Here is an 11,495-nt window from a genome sequence, read left to right on the forward strand (position 1 = left end):
GGAATGATGAGATCGGAAGAATTGAGAAGTACAGGAAGTCTGGGTATTAAAGAGTATCTTTATCTTTGAAATAGTCTGGTTTGGATGGTTTTAATTTTAGAAGATATTTTATAGGATCTGTTGGAAGACTGCAGAAGTTTTAAACCATTTAGAATTTCTTTCTGTTTGCTACATATATGAATTAATTGATGTTTTTTCTTGCTTTGTATGTTTTTGTTAAGCACTTTTAACTCACTTTTCGAGTTTTTTTTTACGTTTTATAGATAGATAAGTTAAAGATGGCGATGTTTTCTCTTCTGTGCAAATATTTCAAGAATTTGTTTTGGAAGTGTTTTTTTCTTATCTAATGTTATGAAGGTTACTTTCTAAACTGAAGGTCGTTTCTGTTAACTATTTTTTCTAATTTAATTGTAATGGGTTGTATGTTGACTGTAATGAGTTGTATACTCAGGAGAGGGAGCCAGATTACCTTTTTTCATCTGTACCTTTTATTTAGGCAGGTGGAGTTCAGAATTGCTTCTTATGCATTTCTTGGGGCTTGCGTCAATTGATATCGACTTATTTCTGGGCTTTGTAGGTTGGGTGTGTTTTTTTCTTTTTTTTATTTCTATTTTTTATTCCCATTATGAAATTCCGGAGTGTACGCAAATTGTTATTATTGTTGCTTATCACCGCCATTCAAGACTACCTTATCCTGACATGCGTTTAATTGTTTTCTTTAGATATAAAGTTTCATAGTGTTATTTAAACAGTTAAATGTTTTAAGTTGGAATGTCCGTGGTTGGAATCATCCTATTAAGCGGAAGAAAACATTTAAAATTATTAATCTATTCTAACCTGATATAATTTTTACACAAGAGACACATGTCAGGTTATGTGATAACAATCGATTTTTTAAATTTTGGAAAGACCCTCAGATTCACGCAAGCTCTCAAAGTAAAATTAGGGGTGTTTCCATTTTTATTGATTCCAATATTTCCTTTAATCAGGAGGATATTATGTCTGATATTAAGGGTAGATTTTTGATTGTTAAAGGAACAATTTACAAATAAGAAAATGGTTTTGGTTAATATATATGGACCAAATGCTGATGATCCTTCATTTTTTAAAGATATTTTCGCTCTATTACCTGATTTAAATGAATATATGTTATTAATGGGTGGAGATTTTAATACTTGCTTATATCCTTTATTAGATAAATCATAACCTAGACATCAACTCCCTAATCGCTCTGCATCAGTTATTAATTCCTTTTTAATTGATTATGGTTTAATTGAAGTCTGGAGACATATGAATCCTACTGATAGAGAATATTCCTTTTTTTCACATGCTGATAATAAATATTCGAGAATCGACTATTTTATAGCCAACCCTCGACTTTTACTTAATGTTCAGAAATGTGAATATGATGCAATTGTTATTTCTGATCATGCTCCTTTAAATTTAATACTTGATTTGAAAGATGTTGTTTCTACAAGACCATCTTGGCGTTTTCCAGAACATTTGTTCCAAAGATCAGATTTTATTGACTTTATTGAAACTCAGATTTAATAATACAGGAAACGTCTCAAAGTTAGTAATTTGGGATACGTTACATTAAAAGCTTATTTACATGGTCAGATTATTTCTTATTTAGCTAAATTGAAGAAACAGACAAGAATGGAATTAGATAAAATTGCTAAACACATTAAAGAATTAGATAATATCAATGCAATCTTTCCAAATGTTGATTTGTTTAAAAGAAGAGTGGAATTACAATCACAATATAATCTATTATTAACTTATCTTATTGAAGGATATTTGCTTAAATTAAAAAGTCAGTTTTATATTTTTGGGGATAAAAATAATAGACTATTAGCTTCCCAGTTAAGGGCTGCTAAAGCTAAAAGACAAATTTTAAAGATTTGTAAAGATAATGCAGATATAGTAAGTAATTATGAAGACATTAATAATATTTTTCAGGATTTTTATTCCGATCTTTATAAATCTCAGTTTCCTGCAGATCCCTCCAAAATGAAAGCTTTTTTACATAAGATTAAATTTCCTCAAATTACTGCTGAAGATCAACAGACCCCTGATGCTCCAATTGTTGAGCATGAAATTCAGAAAGCTATATGGTCAATGCAATCAGGTAAAGCTCCTGGACTCGATGGTTATTCAGTAGGGTTTTACAAAAAATTTGAAAAATTACTTTGGGAAATATTTCATGAATCTTTTGAGAAAGGTAATTTACCATCTTTTTATGAAGCTTCTGTTTCTTTAATCCTTAAGAAAGATAAAGATCCTACTAAATGCTCATCTTATAGACCTATTTCGCTATTAAATGTGGATGCTAAAATTCTTTCTAAGATAATGGCTAACCGTTTGGAAAACATTTTATCTAAAATTATCTCTATGGATCAAACAGGCTTTATTAGAGGCTGTTATTCTTTTTCTAATGTTCGGAGATTGATGAACATTATATATTCACCATTATCCAAAACACCCCAATGTGTTATTTCTCTGGATGCAGAAAAGGCATTTGATAGAGTTGAATGGACTTATTTGTTTAATGTATTAGAGAAATTTGGCTTTGGTAATAATTTTAATAAGTGGATCCAAATGATCTATAAGAACCCTATTGCTACCGTTATTACTAATAATCTTAGGTCTCCCTTTTTTTCCACTTTCACGAAGTACTCGACAAGGGTGTCCATTAAGTCCTTTATTATTTAATCTTGTACTGGAGCCTTTGGCTATAACAATTCATGAAGCTAAAAACATTCATGGTATTTCTATAAATGGGACCATACATAAAATCTCTCTTTATGCAGATGATCTTTTGGTTTATATCTCAAATCCTGAAGAATCTATTCCCAATCTTTTGGAATTATTAAACGATTTTGGAAAATTTTCAGGATATAAACTTAATTTAAATAGAAGTGAATTGTTCCCTTTAAATGTTCCTGTTTTTTTATATAATGATATTCCATTTAGAATTGTGAATTCTTCTAATATTTGGGTATTATCATTACAAAAAAAATAAGGATCTTTATAAAGCCAATGTAGTTCCTCTATTGGACTCTATGAAACAATTATTTTCTAGATGGAATCCTCTTACACTTCCTTAATAAGTCATATTCATGCCGTGAAAATGATGATTTTACCTAGATTTTTATACATTTTTCAAAACATACCTAATGTTCTAACTAAAAATTTTTGATCAAATTGATTCTACTATTTTGTCCTTTATTTGGAATAATAAAAAACCAAGAGTTAATAAGTTTCATTTACGAAAATCTAAAAAAGATGGTGGACTCGTGCTACCTAATTTAAGATTCTATTATTGGGCTGTTAATATTAATAAGTGGATTCAGATTATCTATAACTATGTTTTTTGTTATATTGGCTCGATAAGAACCAAAAACCAGCTTGGATTAATTTGGAATCTAAAGCTATTAATCAATTTTATTTAACTTCATTATTAGAAGCTCCATTACCTTTATAACTTGCTAAAATTTCCAATTTAAATCTCTACCCTGTTATTAAACAGTCCTTATGGATTTGGTTTCAGTTTCGCAACTCTTTTAATTTTAAACAATTTAAATTGTCTAGCCCTGTATTTTGAAATTTGCTATTTAAATCTTCAATTTCTGATCCCATTTTTCTTTTATGGAAAAATAAGGGGATTTGTTCATTTGAAGATTTACTTAGTGATGGTTGATTGATGACTTTTGAAGAGTTAATTAGCAAATATTCTCTCTCTCATACACATTTCTTGCAATATTTTCAGGTTAGATTTTTTTTACAAAAATATGTTTCTACGTTTTCATATATGCAAGAATCTGATTTGTTGGATACTATTTTGAATTTGAATCCTTTAGTGAGAGGTTCCATTGGTAGAATGTATAACTTATTTTTACTACAAAAAGATAACCTCTCACTAAAGATTAAACAAGATTGGGAGAGAGAACTTAATATAAGTTTTGTTAACGAAGATTGGTTGCGGGTTCTGAAAATGGTTAATTCTTCTTTGATATGTGCTAATCATTGTTTAATTCAATTTAAAATTGTTCACTGTTATTATTTAACAAAGGAGAGGCTATCCAAAATATATCCTAATATGGATAATTATTGTGATAGGTGCAAAAATGAAGTAGCCACTTTGTCACATATGTCTGGTCATGTCCCTCATTTAAATCTTTTTGGAAATCTTTATTTTCTACAATTTCTAAAGCTTTGAAAATTAATTTACAACCTAATATATTGACTGTTCTATTTGGAATTGTTCTGCACCATATTCAGGCTATTTCATTTTCAAACCAACATGTAATTGCATTTGTTATATTGTTGGCAAGAAGGGCTATTTTATTGAAATGGAAAGATACCTCTGTCCCTACATTAATTCAATGGTTTTCCCAAGTAATGTTGTCTTAGTTTGGAAAAAATTAGTAGAACTTTTGATCCCCGGTTCGATTTTGAGAGAAGGTGGGGCTCTTTTACCAAATATTATCATTTAATTTGAATTAATTTATATGGTTTCCTTCCAGTGCATTATAGATTGAGGTGGCATTAGAAATGATCTTTCAAAAATCATTGAACTCTGGCATGCTGCCAGAGGACTGGAAAATTGAAAATGTTACTTCACTCTTTAAGAAAGTAGGAAGGCAGCAGAAAGGAAATCATAGACCAGTTAGCCTGAACTCCGTGGTTGGGAAAATGTTGGAGTCAATTGTTAAGGAAGAGATTATGGAATACTAGGTGACACAGGACAAGACAAGACAAAGTCAGCATGGTTTCCTTCAGGGAAAATCCTGCCTGACAAACCTGTTGGAATTCTTTGAGGAGATTACAAGCAGGATAGATAAAGGGGATGAAGTGGATGTCGTATGTTTGGACTTTCAGAAGGCCTTTGACAAGGTGCCACGTATGAGTCTGCTTACCAAGTTAAGAGCTCATGGTATTACAGGAAAGTTACTAACATGGTTAGAGCATTGGCTAATTGGTAGGAGGCAGTGAGTGGGAATAAAAGGATCCTTTTCTGGTTGGCTGCCAGTGAATAATGGTGTTCCACGGGGGTTGGTGTTGGGACTACTTCTTTTTATGCTATATATCAATGATTTAGATGATGAATAGATGGCTTTGTTACCAAGTTTGCAGATGATACAAAGATTGGTGAAGGGGCAGGTAGCATTGAGGAAACAGGTAGGATACAGAAGGACTTAGCTTAGGAGAATGGGCAAGAAAGTGACAAATGTCACATACCCCACGACAGGTTAAAGAACCAGCAGAAATGAAAAACACCTTGGAGTCTGGTATTGCAGTTAACTAATGCTCATTTATTAGTAACTACATTATTAATATAAAAATCATAAATCAAACAGGTTAGCAAAGTTCATGCATATATAAGTGTGGAAATATAAAAGCCAAGCTTCTTCAAGCCTAAGGGTTAAATGGATACAGTCTTACGATGATGAGCTTGACCAACTTAAGAGCACCGTCTTCAAGTGATAGGCTACCATCCCAGGCAGGGGTTAGACACACGGGTAGACTCCACAGGGTTGCTCTTTCACGCACCAATAATCACAGATTAATCCCTCGCAATCGTTCCTCAGTCCCACACTCGTGGGCACCTGAACAGAATAGTGGTAACTTCACCACACCTTAGTGCATCTGCGTATCCTATGAAACAAACAATTACGCTGGTTTAAATACTGTTATGCTGAACACCAGCTGTCCATCATGTAGCTCCTCCCTTCTCTGTGTAGGAACTCAGAAGCTGGCAGTGTCCTTGCAGAAATTCCAAACAAATTGTGAGCAGTCTTCACCTCTCTCTTTAAAAGCACAGTCCATAAGGGATAATTCAGGATATCATCACACAAATGAAATACAATGTTGGAAAATGCATGGACATGCACTTTGGTAGTAGAAATAAATGCACAGGTGATTTTCTAATTGGCAAGAAAATCCAGGAATCTGAGATGCAGAAGGACTTGGGAGTCCTTGGGCAGAACCCCCGAAGGTTAAGTTGCTGGTTGAGTCAGTGGTGAGGAAGGCGAATGCCATGTCAGCATTCATTTCAAGAGGTCCAAAATACAAGAGCAAGATTGATTCCAGAAATGAAAGAGGAACATTTGATGGCTCTGGGTCTGTACTCGCTGGAATTCAGAAGGAAGAGGGGGGGATATCATTGAAATCTTTTGAATGCTGAAAGATCTAGACAGAGTAGATGTGAAAGGATGTTTCTCATAGTGGCAGAGTCTAGGAAAAGAGGGCACAGCCTTAGGATAGAGGGGCTTCCTTTCAAAGCAGAGATGTGGAGAAATTTCTTTAGCCAAAGGCTGGTGAATTTGTTGCCACGTGTAGTTGTGGAGGCCAGGTCGTTGGGTGTATTTAAAGCAGAGATTGATAGGTTCTCGATTGGACATGGCATCAAAGGTTACGGGGAGAAGGCTGGGAACTGGGGTTGACGAGGAGATAGGAAAAACGATCAGCCATGATTTAATGGCAGAGGAGATTCGATGGGCCAAGTAGCATAATTCTGCTCCTATGTCTTATGGTCTTATAGATTTCAGCGAGGCCTTTTGACATATTCCTACATGGGTGTGTAGTCGGTCAAGTCGCTTAGCATTCAGGATGAAGTAGCCAATTAAATTCAACATTGCAGAAAATACTGGAGGCACTCAGCAAGCCAGGTAGCATCTATGGAAAAAAGTACAGTCAATGTTTTGGACCAAAACCCTTTGACAGGAGTGGAGAAAAAAAGCTGAGGAGCAGATTTGAAAGGTGTAGGGAGTGGAGAGAAATGCCAGGTGATAGGGAAAAGGAGATGAGGAGAGCGGGGGAAAGGAGAATGTGAACTGGTGAAGGGGGTGGGGAGCCTTTCCCAGAGGTTTGAGAAATCGATGTTCATGTCATCAGGTTGGAGGCACCCATACATTCCTCTACCCTGAATGTGGTCTCATCGCAACAGATGGGAATGGGAACAATGGGAATGGGAAGTGGAATTAAAATGGGTGGCCACTGGGAGACTTTTCTGGCGACTGGAGTGTAGGTGTTCAGCAAAGTGGTCTCCCAGTCTAAGTCTGGTCTCACCAATGTATGAGAGGCCACACGGTTGCCTCACCTGGAAGGACTGTTTTTGGGGCCCTGAATGATAGTGAGGGAGGTGGTGTAGGGGCAGGTGTAGCACTTGTTCTACTTGCAGTGATAGGTGCCAGGAGGAAGATCAGTGGGGTGGAATGAATGGATAAGGGAGTTGCGTAGGGAGCAATCCCTGAAGAAAGCAGAAAGTTGGGGGGAGGGAAATGTGTGTTTAGTGTTGGGGTCCAGTTGGAGGTGGCGGATGTTTTGGAGAATTATGTGCTGGACTCGGGGGCTGGTGAGGTGGTAGGCGAGGACAAGAGGAACCCTATCCCTGGTAGCATGGCAGGAGATGGGGTAAGAACAGACACGGGTGAAATAGAAGAGATGCAATTGAGGGCAGCATTTATGGTGGAGAATGGGAACCCCCTTTCTTTGAAAAAGGAGGACATCTCCTTCATTCTAGTATGAAAAGCCTCATCCTGAGAGCAGATGCAATGGAGGTAGAGGAATTGAGAGAAGGGCATGGCATTTTTACAAGTAGCAGGGTGGGACAAGGTATAATCCAAGCAGCTGTGAGAGTCCTTTGGTTTATAATAGACAGCAGTGGATAAGCTGTTTCTAGAGATAGAGATAGTGAGATCGAGGAAGGAAAGGGAAGTGCCGGAAATGGACCAGGTGAATTTGAGGGCCAGGTGGAAGTTGCAGGCAAAGTGGATGAAATCAATGGGTGCAGGAAGCAGCCCCATTGCAGTCATTGATGTAGCGCAAGAAAAGTGCAGAATGGTTACTAGTGTAGGCTTGCAACCCAGACTGTTCCACATAGCGAGAGACAGACAGGCATAGCTGGGACCCATTCGAGTGCCCATGACTGCCCCTTTTGTTTGAAGGAGGTGGGAGAACCCCAAGTACAAGTTATTTAGAGTGAGAACAAGTTCTGCTAAGCAGAGGAGAGTGGTGGTGGATGGAAACTGGTTGGGTCTCATGTCCAGAAAGAAACGGAGAGCTTTGAGGCCTTCCTGTTGGGTATAGAGGTGAATAGAGTCTGGACATCCATAGTAAAAATGATGATGATGGGGCCAGGGAACCTGAAATCCTTGAAAATATTAAGAGCATGAGAGATGTCACAGATATAGGTGGAAAGGGACTGAACCAGGGGGGATAAAACAGTTGAGGTATGCAGATATCAGTACAGTGGGGCAAGAACAAGATGAAACAATGGGCCTACCTGGACAAGCAGGTTTATGGATTTTGGGTAGAAGGTGTAGGGTGTGGGAACTACGAGATTGGTGGTAGTGGATGGGAGTTCTCCAGAGTTAATAAGGTTGGTGATGGTGTGGGAGACAATGGCCTGGTATTTCTTAGTGGGGTCCTGTTTGAAGGGCCAGTGGAAGTGTCAAAGTTGGTGCTGGGCCTCAGCAAGGTAGAGATCAGTTCCCCAGATTACTACAGCACCTCCCGTATCTGAGTTTGATGGTGAGGTTAGGATTAGTGGAGGGAGTGAGAGCGGAGCATTCAGGAGTGAGGGTGGAATAGGAGAGAGGAGTGTTAAAGTCTAGACGGTTAATGTCCTGTCAGCAGTTGGCAATGAAAAGGTCCAGAGCAGGCAGAATACCAGGGCAGGGTGTCCAGGAAGAGGTTTGAAGACAGGAGAAGGGGTCATTGGTGTGACGTGGGGTGTCCTTGCTGAAGAAATAAACTCAGAGACTGAGGCAGCAGAAAAAGCTCAGCATCATGGCAGGTGCAGATCTGAGGTGTGGGGCAAAAGTAAGGCCCTTACTGAGGACAGAACGTTCTGGCTCAGAGAGGGGGGAGGTTGGAGGGAATGATGAGAGCTGGGATCGGGGTGGGGGGTGTTAAGGGGGTTGGTATCTTGGGAGAGGTTTGGAGTGTTCAGGGATGGTGGGATGAGAGGACGATGGAGTCTCTGAAGACCCAGGAGCTGCTGGTGGGACCTGAGAGATACAGGATTGTGGAATGGTGGTGGGGAAGGAGAGACAGGCATTCCAGCAGCAGCATGTGAAGACTTGGTCTGGAAGTCAAGACCAGAGTCAGAGGTGGAGGTTGCGCAATTGGCACTTTGGCCATGTCTGAGGTCGTTGGAACCTGCATCAATGGTGGAGGAGACTGTGTAGGGTCTGCTCTGGACTATTAAGAGATCAGCAGCTGGGATCGCAGTCTAGAGGCATCCAGGTCAGCCGGCAGAGTCTACAGCTTGTGTGGTCTGAGACAGGTGACCTTCAATCCTTGCAGGATGTGAGAAAGTCGAAGAACCAGCCACTGAAATTGTGGATCGGGCAGTTATTTCATGGAACACACATCAAAGTTGCTGGTGAACGCAGCAGGCCAAGCAGCATCTATAGAAAGAGGTGCAGTCGACGTTTCAGGCCGAGACCCTTCGTCAGGACTAACTGAAGGAAGAGTGAGTAAGGGATTTGAAAGCTGGAGGGGGAGGGGGAGATCCAAAATGATAGGAGAAGACAGGAGGGGGAGGGATGGAGCCGAGAGCTGGACAGGTGATAGGCAGAAGGGGATACGAGAGGATCATGGGACAGGAGGTCCGGGAAGAAAGACGGGGGGGGTGACCCAGAGGATGGGTAAGAGGTATATTCAGAGGGACAGAGGGAGAAAAAGGAGAGAGAGAAAGAATGTGTGCATAAAAAAGAGTAACAGATGGGGTACGAGGGGGAGGTGGGGCCTAGCGGAAGTTAGAGAAGTCAATGTTCATGCCATCAGGTTGGAGGCTACCCAGACGGAATATAACGGGATCCCACCACTAAGCATATCTTTCCCTCCCCCCCTCTCTCTGCATTCCGCAGGGATCGCTCCCTACACAACTCCCTTGTCCATTCGTCCCCCCCATCCCTCCCCACTGATCTCCCTCCTGGCACTTATCCGTGTAAGCGGAACAAGTGCTACACATGCCCTTACACTTCCTCCCTTACCACCATTCAGGGCCCCAAACAGTCCTTCCAGGTGAGGCATCACTTCACCTGTGAGTCGACTGGGGTGATATACTGCGTCCGGTGCTCCCGATGTGGCCTTTTATATATTGGTGAGACCCGACGCAGACTGGGAGACCGCTTTGCTGAACATCTACGCTCTGTCCGCCAGAGAAAGCAGGATCTCCCAGTGGCCACACATTTTAATTCCACATCCCATTCCCATTCTGACATGTCTATCCACGGCCTCCTCTACTGTAAAGATGAAGCCACACTCAGGTGGGAGGAACAACACCTTATATTCCGTATGGGTAGCCTCCAACCTGATGGCATGAACATTGACTTCTCTAACTTCCGCTAGGCCCCACCTCCCCCTCGTACCCCATCTGTTACTCTTTTTTATGCACACATTCTTTCTCTCACTCTCCTTTTTCTCCCTCTGTCCCTCTGAATATACCTCTTGCCCATCCTCTGGGTCACTCCCCCCCCGTCTTTCTTCCCGGACCTCCTGTCCCATGATCCTCTCGTATCCCCTTCTGCCTATCACCTGTCCAGCTCTTGGCTCCATCCCTCCCCCTCCTGTCTTCTCCTATCATTTTGGATCTCCCCCTCCAGCTTTCAAATCCCTTACTCACTCTTCCTTCAGTTAGTCCTGACGAAGGGTCTCAGCCTGAAACGTCGACTGCACCTCTTTCTATAGATGCTGCTTGGCCTGCTGCGTTCACCAGCAACTTTGATGTGTGTTGCTTGAATTTCCAGCATCTGCAGAATTCCTGTTGTTTGCAGTTATTTCATGGTACTGATTTGTAACGGGGGAACAACTCACACGGAATCCACACAAACAAGAGGTTTTGCACCTCAGATTTCACACATTTGGTGGGGCCAGAGACTGTCTTCCCTAGACTAATGTCACCAGCCAAACCTGTAGATAGGTAGCCAAAAGTGCACCCAAATCAGGCCTTACCTGTATCTTATACAACTTCAATATAACATCCCAAAGCCAGCACTCAATACTTCATTTATGATGGCCAACATACACACAATACTGTTCCCAACTTGACCTCACCAAGTTGAGTTGTAGGGAAAAGTTGAATAAGATCAGCCTGAACAATAAGGTGATTATCAATAAATGTAGAGTTCAGTGTTTATGGATATGGTGAGAATACACAGACAACATTGTAACCACAGTCCTGTACATTGCTGGCTCACCCCAGTTAGTGAAGGAGCAAGATTGGATTGGGATTGGTGCAGGTTTGAGTAGAGTGGACAACAAAATTAAGGCAGACGTTGATAGATTCCTTATTAATCAAGACATGAAGGCTGTGAGAAACAGGGAAATAGGCCAAATGGCCTAATACTGCTGCTATATCTTGTGGTCTTAGGTCAGGACTTTATTCATTAGGGTGCACAGGAACTGAGAGCTTAGAAGTATATACTGTAGACAGGATTTTTGGCCTCAGGTTGGGCAAGACTAGATTTGAAGGGATATGA

This window comes from Mobula hypostoma, chromosome 23, assembly GCF_963921235.1.
Source record: "Mobula hypostoma chromosome 23, sMobHyp1.1, whole genome shotgun sequence".
In the NCBI taxonomy this organism is placed as follows: domain Eukaryota; kingdom Metazoa; phylum Chordata; class Chondrichthyes; order Myliobatiformes; family Myliobatidae; genus Mobula; species Mobula hypostoma.